Source organism: Hyperolius riggenbachi, chromosome 1 (genome assembly GCF_040937935.1).
Source record: "Hyperolius riggenbachi isolate aHypRig1 chromosome 1, aHypRig1.pri, whole genome shotgun sequence".
NCBI lineage: Eukaryota > Metazoa > Chordata > Amphibia > Anura > Hyperoliidae > Hyperolius > Hyperolius riggenbachi.
The window spans coordinates 355,804,241-355,816,835 of NC_090646.1; the positions used below are offsets into that span (position 1 = coordinate 355,804,241).

The 12,595-nt window shown below is 45.1% G+C and overlaps 1 protein-coding gene across 5 annotated transcripts in view; it reads right to left on the reverse strand.

Moving 5' to 3' along the window:
• Window positions 1–12,595, reverse strand: part of GATAD2A (GATA zinc finger domain containing 2A) — a 160,867-nt gene that overhangs the window by 123,845 nt on the left and 24,427 nt on the right. Inside the window, exon 1 of one of the 5 annotated variants that reach the window (XM_068234180.1) lies at window positions 2,696–2,768. The exons of 3 other annotated variants lie outside the window; for them this stretch is intronic. The gene's annotated coding sequence lies outside the window, so the exon portion shown is untranslated. Of the gene's footprint in view, window positions 45–2,695; window positions 2,769–12,595 lie in introns of those variants that run through there. One more of the 5 variants, XM_068234178.1, reaches the window with a different exon arrangement.

Sequence of the window (12,595 nt, forward strand, 5' to 3'; positions counted from 1 at the left end):
GGCCTCTTGCGCCGGGTCCAGCACACACGGATCCCCGGTAGTCCTGGCCTCTGCTCACGTTGCCAAATAATGCGCCTCTTACACATGGAGGCTCCAGCCGCCTCCTGTCGCGCATGCGCAGCTAGCCCTTTAATCCTTTCTACCCCAAACAGGGTGAGGGGAACAGGGTCTTAAAGGAAACAACAGTGTATGGGTGGAAGTTCAGAGTAATGTGCCCGGGAAAACATGTGGGCAGAGCACAGATTGCAGGAACAAGCGTACTCCTCCCACCCACCGGAACAAGCCCATACAGGAACACCGTACAGGGCCAATAGTATATAAGTATGCACTACTTAGGATACCTATAGCAGTACGCTAACGCTATACAGTATACATACTGTCACTGCAACTCCAATTACATTGATATATGATCTATCCCACTACCAGTTTCAGTTATACTGCATATAGGTCATAGGGCTGAAATCCACTAGTTTTAAAGTTACAACTACACCGTTAGATTTAACCGAAGCATCACATGCTTCTCTTGTTAAATATAGACTATCACACATAGGTAAAATAAAAAATAAATAAAAAACTACCAGTTCAAATGACCTTTAAAATGACCACATGATGCCCTTTAGATCTGCTAACATTGATGGCTTCCAGTACGTGACCTAAAAATCACTTGGCAGCGAAATAGTTAATAATCCAACAAGGCGTTTCCACAAGGAAGTGACATCCGCTGTAATTTATAAGACTGGCCTGGCCTGTTTCAGATAATCTGGACCCAAATTGTCCGTTGGTAGAAAAAAAAAACAAAAAAAAAAACATTTAATGTGTCACTCCTTTGTGTCATCATAAGAGGAATTTGGATATGTAGAAGAGTACATCTGCTGCCACAGAATTCACATAACTTTTATACAGCAATAGCTGGATAAGAAGTGCATTTATAAACAAACATATTGACAGAGTATGAGACAAACCTGCTCCTTCTCCAGATAAGCTACATAAACAATGCCTGGTACACACCATGCAATTTTCCAACTGAGGACCGGTCGAATTGATAATTTGTAATAGGTCCAATCAGGTGATAATTTCTAGGGATGGGACGAATCCACAATTTCTTCGAATCCGAATCTAAAAAGGTTCTCGAATATCTCGAACCTTTCCAATCCCGAATCTAACGAATCCGGCACATAAGAATTGTGCAATCTGTGGTATAATTGCCCGCTGTATAGGTACCCAGGCATTGGTACCCACAGTATAGGTAGCGAGGTAAAGGTGTCTTCAGTATACACTGTTGGTAGCAGGGTATAGGGGCCTTCAGTATCGGTAGCAGGGTATAGGGGCCTTCAGTATCGGTAGCAAGGTACGTGTGCCTTCAGACTGGCTATTTAAACTTTTATTCTTACCTGGGGTTTTCTCCAGCCCCATGCGCACTGATGCCTCCCTCGCTGTCCTCCCAAGTGCCTCGTTCACCTGGTATTGGTCCCGGTAGTCTGGCTTAGTCGTGCTAGTCAGCTCTTCTGCGCATGTGTAGCCCCTAAATGCTGGCACAGAAGAGCCAATTGGCACGACTGAGCCAGACTACCGGGACCAATACCAGGTGAACAGAGGCACTCAGGAGGACAGCAAACGCATCAGTGCTCATGGTGCTGGAGGAAAGTATAAAAGCTTTTAAATAGCCCATCTCAGGTACATTTTAAGCCATTATTTAATCAAAGGAGTCCTCCAGGATACAATCCTTATTGTAAAGGTACATACACGTTATGCTGGAAATACACGGGTCGATTCTGGTACTTTATTCTGCACCCGATCATTTTGCCAGCTCAATGCTCTCATCTTCTGCTTGTTTTTATCTTTTTTCAATTAACTTCAATGGTGAATCGAGCGGCAAAACGATCGAACCGTGATTGGACATGTCAGAAATTATCTATCCAACCATCTTAAGGCTCAAAATCAAGCAGTGTATTCCCAGCATTAGATTTTCATTGCTTGTCATTGTTTCAGGCCTTCAGTAAAGGCAGCTACTCTTCAGCAAACTGCCAAGCAGTTATGCCCATGAGGGGAGAGCCTCTTGCTCATCCTCCCCTGGTTCACTGAACAGAGCAGGCTGCTCAAACGATAGTTGAGCAGTATGCTTATACAACAGTCCGACAGTCCCCTGAAACAATCTAGAATGATCCTTAGTATGTACACAGATTTAGAAATCTAAAGGTGGCCACTAACAATACAATTTGCTGAATAGTTTATGAACGATTATTTGTATGAATGATTGCATACTATAATTTTGGACCACTAACGGGCAAACATCTAACCAATCCAATCAGATTAATAAAATAGATACATTTTCGTATCAATCCAGTCAATATGATCGGATTGGTTGGGAGATTGTTTTGTTCGTTAGTGATCCCAAATGATCATTTCTGATAGTTCATATACGATTGTTCAGCAAATTGTATCGTTAGTGGCCACCTTGAAGCATACAAGAAACGAGTTATATTTTACACTCAAAAAACACTTGTATTATAAAATTTGCCAGCATAGATGCCCAAAACAACTGCCTTGTCAACAAAAGCAGATGCTACAATTTGCTCTCCTTTTAGCTTAGCAAAGCACTTGTTTACTGGGCAAGTTGGCTAAATACAATGATTAACTTCATGTATGTGACTTAAAAGTACACCTGTAACAGAGGGAAAAGTTCGATTTTACTTACCTCGGGCTTCTTCAAACTCCCAAAACCTTACAAGTCCCTCGGTTTCCTCCTTCAGAGCATCTGAGCCCCTTGGAAAGTCTGTTGACTCGCTAGTCATAAGCTACTGCACATTTATGGTCCCGGTCACGCAAGCGAGGAGGTATGCAGCCCACAACAGGTAATCTTTTGAAGCGTCACAGCTGATCAAAAAAACACAATGGGAGGTAACTAAGGGTCCTGTGGGCTTTGGGGGGCTGGAAGGTAAGTATAATAGAATTTGTTCTCCCAAGACAGGTTTACTTTAAGTGAAGCTGAAAAAAAGCTACAAGGGGCTCAGTTTTCCTGCCCAGGTCTTAACCTGCTGAGCGGTCTGGACGAGCTCAGCTCGTCCAACACCGCCAGAGGCTGCCGCTCAGGCCCTGCTGGGCCGATTTTAACCAAATAAAAAGCAGCACACGCAGCCGGCACTTTGCCAGCCGCGTGTGCTGCCTGATCGCCGCTGCAGCGCGGCGATCCGCCGCGTGCAGCGGCGAAAGAGGGTCCCCCCAGCCGCCCGAGCCCAGCGTAGCCGGAACAAACAGTTCCGGCCAGCGCTAAGGGCTGGATCGGAGGCGGCTGACGTCAGGACGTCGGCTGACGTCCATGACGTCACTCCGCTCGTCGCCATGGCGACGAGGGAAGCGAAACACGGAGGGCCGCTCATTGCGGCCTTCCGTGTTATCTCTTGCCGCCGGAGGCGATCGGAAGATCGCCTCCGGAGCGCCCTCTAGTGGGCTTTCATGCAGCCAACTTTCAGTTGGCTGCATGAAATAGTTTTTTTTTTTATTTAAAAAAAACCCTCCCGCAGCCACCCTGGCGATTTAATCAGAACGCCAGGGTGGTTAAAGGACAACTGAAGTGAGAGGGATATGGAGGCTGCCATATATATTCCCTTTTAAGCAATACCAGGTGTCTGGCTGTCTTACTGAACCACTCTCTGCCTCTAATGCTTTTAGCCATAGACCCTGAACAAGCATGTAGCAGATCAGGTGTTTCTGACAGGATTGTCAGACCTGACAAGATTAGCTGCATGCTTGTTTCTGGTGTGATTCAGACACTACTGAAGCTAAATAGATCAGGATAGTTGGGCAACTGGTATAGTTTAAAAGGAAATCAATATGGTGGCCTTCATATTCTTCTCACTTCAGTTGTCCTTTAAGCTTCACACACAGATGAGAGTCTAGTGTGTGGCCAGCTGTCTTATTACACTGTTTTGCGATCTGCCATGGTGGATCACTGAATGATGAGCAACAAATGAGCCCTTTATGCTAGTACTTTCCTGCCAAACACTACTCACTCATGCGCTTACAGCACTTGTTCTCTGAAACATCACCCTAACAATTGAGTAATGATTTTCAAGAGCAAGATTAAAGTGGACCTGAACTCTTGCACAGGACACAAGGAAAATATAACAGAAATGCACCCTGTATGTATTTAAAGAGTTTAATCTGTGCAATTCCCCTCATTCCCCCATCAATGTCTAAAGCCGCATCTACACACGTAGATGCGGCCGCGATGCTCCTTATCAATCGAGCCGCTGATACGGCGCGATTGATAAGATCCAACAGGACGGATCTTGCTTCCGCTGATTCCCTGCTCGCTCCCCGCGAGGGGACAATGGCAGGGAATCAAGCGGAAGATAAGCGGGGACGAGCGGGGAATCGAATGCGGGGGACGCGGCGGGCACGCGGAAGAGGCGATCCGGCGGCTAATCGAGCCGCCGGATCGCAGCCTCATCTACGCGTGTAGATGAGGCTTAATTACTAGTTGTAATTTGATCACTCCCCTGTGTCACATGACTACCTATGGCAGATAAGCAGATAAGCCCAGTTGAAAGTACATGCTGGAAAACAATAGGTCTGCTTCCATGAATCAGGAAGTAGAAACTGTGCAGATTTATTGCAGGATTTGTATCAGTTGTAACAAAGAATGTTTTTTTTTTTTTGTTTAAAGTGGACCTGAACTCCTGCACAGGACTGAAGAAATACATAGAGAATTACACTCTATATGCATTTAGAGAGTTTAGCCTGTTTAATTCTCCCTCGTGTCTAATCACAAGTTGTAATTGTAATCTCTCCCTGTGTCACATGACTGCCTATGGCATAGATGGCAGATAAGGCCACTTGAAAGCACAGGAGGTTAACAATATGACTGCTTCCATGAATCAGGAATAGAGTGCAGATTTATTTCAGGATTTATATCAGGTGTAACAAAGAAATGTTTTTTGTTTAAAGAGAACCCGAGGTGGGTTTGTGAAAGCATATTAGGACACAGAGGCAAGTTCTGTATACAATGCCCAGCCTCTGTGTCCTTACAGTGTGCCTCTCGGCTCCCCCCGGGCTCTGCTGTTCCCCATTTAAAAAAAGCACCAGGCTAGCGACACGGAGATTGTCACTAGCCTGTTATTTACCTTTGACTGTCAGTCACTGCCGCTCCCCTGCCTCTGTCCCTTCCTCTTCCTCCGTAAGCAGATTGGAGGAAGCTTACGGAGGCGGGGAGGGAAGGGACAGAGGCAGGCAGCTGCGCTATACAGGAGGCGGGGGAGTGGCGGTGACTGACAGTCAAAGTAAATAACAGGCTAGCGACAATCTGCGTGTTGCTAGCCTGGCACTTTTTTATATGGGGACAGCAGAGCCCGGGAGGAGCTGCGAGGCACATTGTAAGGACACAGAGGCTGGGCATTGTATACAGAACTTGCCTCTGTGTCCTAATATGATCTCACAAACCCACCTCGGGTTCTCTTTAAATATTATGCAGTTGCGTATCTTTTAGATCAGAGAGGACGTTCAGAGTTCAGGTCCACTTTAAAAGACCATGTATGAGGATTGAGGTCTTTAATCTGGTATTGCTCAAACGCAAGGGGTCATCCTAATGTATACACCATCATGACCATAAATCTAGGGTTCTGTAAATACCTAATCTTAAATTATACAGGCTTAACTGGTGCCAAGTCCAGGGCTGTGGAGTCGGAGCAATTTTGGGCACCCGGAGTCGGAGTTGGAGTTTCAGAAACTGAGGAGTCAGAGTCGGGAGTCAGAATCGCATGATTTTTGTACAAAATACACAGCCCTGTTAAGTATTAGACTGAGGAGTCGGAGTCGTGGTTTCAGAAACTGAGGAGTCGGAGTTTGAGTTGGAGTCGGAAGATTTTTGTACCGACTCCACAGCCCTGGCCAAGACTGCTCACAATCAGACTGAATGACTGTGGACTGTCTCCATAAGTATATCTCCTATTTGACCTTCTATAAGACTTTACTTAAAATGACCCTGAAGTTTAGTTTTTTTTTTTTAGTATCCTGACGTCAGGATCCCCCGGGAGATGGATTGAAAAACACTTGCTGCGTGCATTGTTCTGCACAGACCTTCCAGCGGCTACCACAAGTCCAAACGTGATAGAATCTGCTGTGAAATTGTTGTGCAAACGCCGACCGAATGATCGATTTCTGTTCGAAAATCGTTCCCTTCGATCTGTCGGCGCGGAAGATTTTGCTCGAGCGTCGGTGGGTCAGGTGTGCGTCGATAGCAGTGTTCCGAATGTCCGACGACCGACGCTAGCGGCAATACATTACCTGATCCAGCCGGCGCGTATCCTCTCTGTCCCCACTGCTCCTTCTCTGCTGTCCTCCGACAGGCTTCACTTCTTCCTGTCCCGACAGGAAGTTTAAACAGTAGAGCGCCCTCTACTGTTTAAACTTCCCCGGACAGGAAGTAAAGTGAAGCTGGAGTCCTGGAGCCCAGAGCGGAGAAGAAGACAGCAGAGACCGGGAGACTCGCGCTGGCCTGATCAGGTAATGTATGCAGGGGGGGCGGCGGCAGCTTCACAGATGGTAAATCGATTTCATGCTGAAATCGATTCATAATCTGTTTGCAGTAAAGGCAGCCATCAGAATCTGTTTGCAGTAAAGGCAGCCATCAGAATCGATCAGAGAGGGATCTATCTGTTGGTCAATCTGATGGCAAATCGACCAGTGTATGGCCACCTTTAGATTGCTGCGGGGTCTCATCAAAAATCTTGCTCAAAATTGCAGTGCTTAGCATTTTACAGAAATCAGACTCGGTTTCCAATTTCCAAGAAAGTGCTGCTAGTGGGCCCTGGGCCTAAGATGGCAAACATCTGAAACTCTTAAAGGACAACCGAGGTGACATGTGACATGAGGATATAGACGTATATGTGTATGTACAGCGTCAAGCATACAAATAACTAGGCTGTGTTCCTTTTTTTCTCCTTTTTCTGGCTGAAACAGTTTTAGGTATGTGACAGTTTCTACTCAGGTCAGACTATAGCACAACCCTCACTGATAAGTAATTACTGGCATAAAATACATTCTTGTCAGTAAATGGCCTCCAGGAGCAGGAAAGAGATAAAAAAGGGTCAATAATTCATAGATTTGAGCTCTAGCATACTTCAATGAAGGGGTCATTGAACAGAGACAACGAAACAGTAAAAACTTAAAACTAGACTGTGGGATATCTAAAAAGTCATTTTTAGGAGAAGTTAGATACAATGGTTTTTCTCATTAGTTTATTTTCACCTCAGATGTCCTTTATGGCAGGGGTCACACTTGGAGGAATCGCACATGGTTTTCCAACAAGGAGAACCGCATCAGATGTAAGGGCTCATTTCCATTACAGCCCATGTTAAATCACATTTAATGAGGTTCACGCATGCGGGGGGAACCTGCTATCTCTGCACTACTTTATTGGACATCATATGATATTCCTATTGCAGATACTCAGCTGACGGCTGAATGTTGCAGAAAACGCACACTGCAAAAGGCAAAACTGCCTATGGGAAACCGTGCGCTATTGCGAAAATCAAGTGTGACTCTTGCCTAACCCAAGTTTACATTGATCCATAGTGAGAGTAGCTGAAAGGTTAGTGAGGTGAATGGGTGTACCTGTAATGAAACTTAGCAGTATAAAATCTTGAACATTCTACTGTATGATAACTAAGCATACCTGTGATGGAAGGGAGAGTAAGGGCTGGTGCACACCAAGAGCGCTTCTGAACGCTTTTAAAAGTGCTTGGCTAATTTATTTGAATGGGATAGATCAGTGGTTCCCAACCTTTTATGAGGTATTGCCCCTTAGGGAAAGACGACTCACCCCTGTCGCCCCCCTTCTCTTAGTACGGTATACCCTTACGCCAGGTGGTGATGCCAGTGGAGGGGGTAGCGCTGTGACCTTGCCAGCTAAAAATAGCCGGTGACTCAACTACTTTGCACCAATTCCCTTACCGGTGTAATGTCAGCTATTGCAGCCCCGCATGCGCAGTAGGAGCCTGCGTCCCATTAAATTGTGCAGCCACGTAAAACGTCCTAAATATCTCTGGTTCCCGAGACTGATTGCAAACCTATCTCGGGAACTAGCGGGGCTCGGGGGCTGCAATTTGACACAGAGCTAGATCTGGGGGTCCCCTCCCTCCCCTGAAAATTTCAGGAGTGTACGTGGTGCGGAAGCGGAGATATTTCAGGTAAATAATATCTAACTTCCCACTGAGCATGCGCGATACTCAGTGAGGAAGGCTGCTTCCGGGCTGCAATATCTGACATTACACCGGCGTGTGACCAACGAGCCCTGAGGAATTACGCAACTCTATCATGCACACTTGCATATTTTATACAGATCATATTTTTTGCAGATAATTTTCTTAAAAACGAGTGACACTGCGACACTTTTTTTTCTGCCTTTTCATACTGATCGCCCCCCGTCGCCCCCCACAAATTTACCGCCCCCCTTAGAACCCAAATCGCCCACCTAGGGGCGATCGCCCCCAGGTTGGGAACCACTGGGATAGATCACACCAGAGTGATGTGATTTTTTCCAAAACACAAACGCAGCATTTCTGAAGCGATTCAGCCTCAATGTTAAAGGACATCCAAGTTGAAAATAAAGTGATGAGATAAACAATTGTCTCTATCCTTCTCCTAAAAATGACTTTAAGATGTATCTCACCGTTTTATTTTATATTTGAATCTAATGTTTACAGTTTTGAGGTCTCTGCTCAATGACACCTTCATTGCAGTAGGTCAAAGCTTAAAATCTATGAACTATTAACCCTTTTTATCTCTTTCCTGCTCTCAGAAGCCATTTACTCACAGGAAAGTGTTTTATGACTAATTACTTAGTGAAGGTTATGCTATAGTCTGATCCAGTCCCGACCTGGACAGAAACTGTCACTTGCATACCTGATTTTTAACTCCTTCAGGTAGAGATAGAAAAAAGAAACACAGCATAATCATTTGTGTGCTTGGCACTGTACATACACATGTTTCTCTCATCATGTCACGTCACCTCGGTTGTGGAAACCAGAGGCGGAAAGGAGGGGAAAAAAAAAAAAAAAAAAAAAAAAAGCTTTATACATACCTGGGGCTTCCTCCAGCCCCATGCGCACTGATCGCTCGTAACTTCCTCCAGTCGCGGCCTGTCCGCAATCCATGCGCATGGGGCTAGAGGAAGCCAGGTATGCAGAAGAAAAAAAAAACTTTTTCTTTTCGTCTCTGGTGCACTTTAAAGTACAGGAAAGTGGAAAATTGCTCTGAAAAGTGCTAGATCAGAGCGATTTTCCAAGCATTTTGTTACCAAACCCGTACACTAGCAGTTGTACTGTACCTAAAAAGTTTCCCAGATCCTCCAACAACCCACCTTTCCTGCACAGGACCCGCCTCTCCTTGTGGCAGTGCTCTCTGCCATGTACAAGCACACCTAGACTGGGTATGCATGAGGAAAAATCACACTTGCACAGTGGAACAAAAGCAGCTTGTGCACTTTTTTCCCCCTCAGAGCACAAGCAACTTCATTTTACTGGGAATGTGCAGACCTTATTCAGAGTATGGATGTGTTAGTTTTGCTCGGGAGACGCAAGTACTTCCAAAGGCTGCACAAATAGGGCCGAATAACTATTTGACCAAGTGGTTGAATAGCTTTCACCAGGGCTGGTGCAGAGACTACGGGATGGACCAAGACCTGGAAAGCTATATGGCATCCAGAGTCTTCCCTCTACATAGGTATGCATAATAACTAAATTATTTTTCGCTTCAGACTCCCTTTAATTTTTACTAAAAATTGTCTTTCCACTCCAATCTGCAGCCAGCTAAGTGGTTTCAAAACTCATACAGCCTCCCTACAGTGCATGTGCTTCGATACAATTTTCAAAAAGCAATCACAAGGGCACCGTGATTAATATGGTTATCACTGTGCTATGTACAGAGTGGTGCGAATTTTATTTATTTATTTTTACACAATTGCAAACATAGTGCATGCTGCAGTTAAGTTAAATACATGGGAGCACATGCAAATTGCATAGCTAAAGACAATGCCCAAATCTTATTGTAGCCTACAGAAAGCATTACATGCAAACAGACGTTCTCTCATAGTCCTTCTGAAAGCCCTATTCTGTCTGACAATGGAAACATTATATAAGCCATCTGCCATTCTTTATACACTCAGGCTACCTGACCCCTGGGATATGTTCAGCCCTGCAAAAAAAAAAAGTGTGACAAGATTTAGTGGCCTTCCCTGCCGCTATTCCAAGCTCCACCCACCACATCATAGTGTTTCACTTCTGTTGCAAGGTTTTAATGCAACTACTTTATAGTAACCAAGAGACACAGAATTTTGGTGGCAAGCAAAAAAGCTCTGAACACAGCTCATATCTGAGTGAATCACCACACCAAAATCTACCAACAACAAGAAAAAATAATGTTTTACTTGATTAGACCAATATACAACATATTTACACCTACTTGAGCGAAGCTAAATGTATGAAACCACCATACCACTTCATGTCCAAAAGTAACCCCTACTTAAAAAGGACCAATATCGCGAAAAAGATAGGTGTAAAGCATAGTGGAGATGCCGCCGCAACAGGGAGCAGCATGGCGGCTATCTCCACGTCTCAGCCGGCGGTTTCCGCCACGCAGGTACATGATGGAGTTGTGCCTGGGACTATGGTGAACGCGGGGGAGGCCGACCGCAGCGCTGAGCAACATGGCGGCTGTCCCCGCCGCGCTGTTACATGATGGAACTTTGCCTAGTTTCTCAGTCGCACATAGACTGAGGTCTACGCGTGCGCGCACACAGACAGGAGCTTTATGCAAGCAGAAGGGGAGTCAGCTGATCAGCTGACTCCAACACTGATCCCGATTGGCTGAGTAACTGGGGCGGCGCTAAGGAGCGCTCCCAGTATATATACAGCATGCCTGTCAGTTGTTCCTTGTCTGCTGTTGCAAATGCTAATGGTGGCCACTAATGATCCAATCTTTTTCATCCAATCTTACCAAATCTATGTAGTATTAGTGTAAATTGGGAGAATATATTGAATGGATACTTCAGGTAGTTAGCTTACATTACATAGAAATGGTAAGATTGGATGAAAAAGATTTAATCATTAGTGGCCACCTTAACGTGTGAGCGCTCAGACCTAGTCATATCCCAAAGTGTGCTAGAACCAGCCGGAGCTGGGGATCCACACTTAGCCAGATTCTGTTGATAGCTTAAAGTACTAGTTTGTTGTATTATCTGTTATGACATCCTGCTTCCTGTTGCCGACCCTGCCTGAACCTAACATTGAATCAGTCTTCTGTCTTTGTACCTTATCTGTCCGTACGTTGCCCACTCTGCTTGTCTGACCTTTCTTACCCCACCAGTGGGCTTTGCACCTGCTCCTCAGGCAAAGCTCAACTGTAGCACTGTCTGTAACACTTGCTCCTGAGGTGTTCACTGGCTGCAGTATTGTCTGAATCACCCGCTCCTCGGGAGACTTCATATTCCTCATCACTGTTGCACCAAACACTATCTCACATTGGTAGTCCTGTGTCTGGCTATACTAGCATTATTGGTGATTCTGCAGATCACCACATTATCAGGTATAGCATCTGTATTATTGGTGATACTGCAGATCACCAATAATCAGAAAAATCTGTTTAGCTGACACCAATCGTTACAGTAGGCAGTTAAAATCAGACAGAACCGACATGTTTTGGGCCAGTCCATCTCTTCATGGGGGATTCTCAGGGTTTAGGTTTCAACAGCATTTCCTGAACAGCAGTTGCAAAGTCTAGTGTGCGAGTGAGTAGGGAGGCTGGCTGTAGTGTCTTAATAATTTGGCAGGTAAACTGCTGTTTAGGAAATGCTGTTGAAAACAAAGAAAACCCGGAGAATCCCCTATGAGGAGATGGACTGGCCCAAAACTTGTCGGGACTGTCAGATTTTAATTGCCTACTTTTTTTTTTTTTGCAATGGTGGTCCTTTAAAGTAAATCAAAAGTGGCACAGAGGAAAAAAAATAATACACTCACATATGCCTTATTCCTCAACTCTGTGCCCTCGTTCCTCAATAAGCATCTTCGGAAATACTCATGTTCCCGAGTACTTCCAAAGACGGGTGTATCAGTATAGTGCATATGAGAGCTCTGACTCATGCATGCACAATACAGATCCACTCATCACTGAAAGTACTTAGGGACACGAGTACTTCTGCAGGCTGCAGAGGAGGGCCAAAGATGTACTTTCACCAAGCTGGTCGAAGGAGTTCACTGTGGCCAGGCACTGGAACTAGGTGCTGCAGATAGGAGTGGGAAGATTCTATGGGATCCATAGCTTCTATCTCCCCATAGGCCAGTATCTCATTCATTTATTTATTTTTTGTGCCACGATAGATTTACTTTAACTCTGTTTCTTTCTTAGTAAAAGAATCTACATTCTGAATGTAATGGCAACACGTCCATTGCAGCAAACAATGCACTACTGCATGCTTTTTATGGTGTGCAGCAAATCCATTGCCATGACACTGAAAAAAAAGGCACAGATAAGCTGGCACAACACATTAGGTCAAAAAAATGGTTCATAACACTCTGATACCTCCATACACTTACACCCATCG